At 47.4% G+C, this 3,059-nt stretch overlaps 1 long non-coding RNA gene across 2 annotated transcripts in view; it reads left to right on the top strand.

Annotated features, from left to right (window-relative positions):
- Window positions 1–1,118: 1,118 nt before the first annotated feature.
- LOC102380279 overlaps window positions 1,119–3,059 on the top strand; it is a 4,508-nt gene continuing 2,567 nt past the window's right edge. The window contains exons 1-3 of one of the 2 annotated variants that reach the window (XR_324910.2): window positions 1,119–1,262; window positions 1,411–1,553; window positions 2,108–2,219. This is a non-coding gene — a long non-coding RNA (uncharacterized LOC102380279). Of the gene's footprint in view, window positions 1,263–1,373; window positions 1,554–2,107; window positions 2,220–3,059 lie in introns of those variants that run through there. The other variant, XR_001358751.1, reaches the window with a different exon arrangement.

Here is a 3,059-nt window from a genome sequence, read left to right as displayed (position 1 = left end):
TTGAGTCCCAAATTCCATATTACATCCCTCATATACTGATCTTTAAACCAGGAGGGGGCTGCTTTTCTGGATCCCTGTGTACTGAAAACCAGCTTCATCCAGTTACAAGTTATCATGACACTGCCTATTTGTTTTGGATGGTTTATGAACCTCATGCATTACAGAACTGAAAAAGGAACATACCTTTAAATGAAAGTCTTTTCCCCTTGGTAATGACTTTGAATGCTCAAAAACATGGCTATACAGTCTATGGAGTAGTGCAACCTACAGAGCCTCACATGAATCCTATACACTGCATCTGCAGGTACACACCAGCAAAGCACCATCGACACTGCACAGTGTCCCATCAAAGTCCCATCACAGTTGTTACACCAATTCATAAATATCATCCTCCACTCATCATGCCAGAACAGTTGTAAAGCAGCTGATGTAAAAAATCTTCCCCTCTGATTTTAATTTGAAACATATTTGGTACAGGAACAAACCTGTGCTTCACTGCACTAGGATTTATTCCACTCAGTAGCCATGCCTCTTCTGTTTTTAAACAAGTGAAGCCAGCTTAGGAAAACCCAAAATCCTTTTGAACTGTTTCCCTGCCAGATCACTAGGTACTTGTAATTATCACACTGAGAAAAGAAACATGCCATAAAGCCACATACCTGTTTGGGATTCTCTTTCCAGTATAATGATGGATATATTAATCCGATAAATAAATCTTTTCTTTTGAAATAAAGAGCTGATTATTTCATTAAAGGGATAAAAAAGGAACTAGAAGTAGCCACTATTTCCCTCTGACACTGGGAAAAACAGAAAATGGGGGGAAAGACAGGAAATTTTTTGAAACTTAAAAAAAAATAGGAAGGAAGAGGAACAAAGTCTCATCCATCCACCGAAGAGCTCCAGTCTGTCATCTCTGCCACCTTTGGGGAATGGAAGTTACTGCTGTTGGATATGAAGTTGGTTATGATATGAAAATAGTCCCAGGGTGCCGCATCCTGGGATAGATTAGCACCAAAGAAAAAGAAGAGGAGAAAGAAAAAAAAGAAAAAGAGAAGAGAAAGAAGAAGAGAGAGAGAGAGGGAAAAAGGGATACCGTTAAGGAGACATAATGGGATGGGGAGTGGCTCAGGTTTCAGCTCGACAGGCAAGAGATACACTCTTAAATTGGGCTCTCACTCAGTGCTGCTGGCGATGGCAAGTGGAGACTGATGCACAGTTTTAATTGGGGGGAGACATTTCCTGAAGAGATTTTGGGGAATTAGGTGAGTTCCCCACCTCCAAAGCCCCTCCCTTGGGAGGCAATCTGCAGTAAATGCTTTGCTGCAAGTATTTTGGCCACCTCCCCTCCAGGTAGCCAGCAGCTGGGATGCGGTAGGAGGGGAGGGTTTAACAGCCTCTTGCCTTCTGCAGGTGGCTTATGGGCTACCTGGTCAGTGGGCCCACTGCACAGCAAATTCCTGGGTGAGCTCTTCTTCTCCACCTCCCGCCTCTTTACATAGAACAGAAGGGACAGAACAGAGAAAAGGGGCTCGAAAAGCCACCGTTTGAGCGAGGTAAGGTTCCCTCCACCCTAGTGCCTGTGGAAGATGGGCAGTCCTTTGTACAGGAGCCCTGCTGAGGTGGGATGAGGGTCACAGGGGACGCTGGGTGTATAGCCACAGCAGTAAGGTGATTCTGGATAGTGCCATGGCCCATGCAGCAGCATTGTGAAAGCTACCTGTACCAGAGGCCTCTCCACCCTACGTGACAGACCAAGTGGAGACATAACAGGCAGGCTCTGGGTACCAGGTGGCCAGGCTGGCAGCAGCTTCCATTCTGGCACCCCCTCAAAGTCAGTGCCTGGGGCTGGAGCCTTTAGTGATCCACCATCAGTCACACTACTCAGCTCAGGACTAGGAGGATGCAAAGGTGGCTTAAAATCAGTATGTTCCCCAGACTGAGTTTTGTGCTGCAGCATATTGTTTCTGGCTGCTAGGCTGGACACTGTTGAATTCCTTGGCCAATTGTGTTTTATTTGAGTGAAGTAAGTCAGGCCCACCCTTGTGTACATTCAGTTATGTCCTTTTCTCACACACCTCATTCTGTCTTCATACATGCTGTCTTTCAGCAACACTCTGGGAGCAAATTTACCAGTAGCCAGCCTCCAAGTCTCCCGAGTAGGCTGTTTCTGGAGCTGCTGGAGGCATGTGGTTCAAGCAGCATTCGAGAAGCAGAGCAAGGTGGGAATTCTCTATCACAACTTTTTTCTCTGGAAAGACTGGCTTTTCCATTAGATTATTTTGTGAAAATGGGAACAGCTTTCAATGGAAAATGCAGAATCTTTTCAAAAGGTGTATAGAAAATTCCAGTCTATTTTCCAGCATATTTCCGTGGACTCTTTTTGGGCCCTTTCTTTAATACGGCTAGTGTGCTTTATTAACACTACTTATACTTTAAGTATCTATAGAGCCCCCTGACCATCTTCTCAGGCGATGGGGACACCTTAACTAATGTTCTTTTTATTGTGTTAGAGGTATTGGGCCAAGTTCAACCTGGCTCACACATCTGTGTGAAGTGCTGGAACCACATGGGGAAGACACCAATGTACTAGATATGCAAGGTGCTAGTAACCTATTGCAAGGGTTGTCACCTGGGGGTACATGTACCCATAGGGGTACTTGGAAAGGTCCTAGGGGGTATGTGTGGGCAGACAGGGACAGAGCACTGCCACCCACTGCCACCTCCTAAGAGCAGGACCGGGGGGCAAGGGCAGGAGTGCCCTTTGCAGGCCACATAGGTACTGCCCAGCTGGGTGGACACAGGGGGGATGGGGAGCTTGCACATGGCAGCGCTGCTGCCATCCACCACACTGCCACACACTGCTTTCCCAAGGCCAGTTGCACATGCGGCTCTGCTGACTGCTGATGGGCAATGCGTGATTGGCCAGGTACAAGGCCTATCTTGCAGGCTAATTATGTGTCTGGGGTGGGGGGGATGGACCTATAGATGCTTCTTAGGACTTAGTGCCATAGCAAGGTGGGGGCGGTGAGTGGGGCAGCTGCTCCCCCCCCCCCCCCCCC

Source organism: Alligator sinensis, unplaced genomic scaffold, assembly GCF_000455745.1.
Source record: "Alligator sinensis unplaced genomic scaffold, ASM45574v1 scaffold1420_1, whole genome shotgun sequence".
NCBI classification, from domain to species: domain Eukaryota; kingdom Metazoa; phylum Chordata; order Crocodylia; family Alligatoridae; genus Alligator; species Alligator sinensis.
The sequence above is the reverse complement of the archived record's forward strand: the minus strand, read 5'-3'. Positions and strand labels throughout refer to the sequence as shown.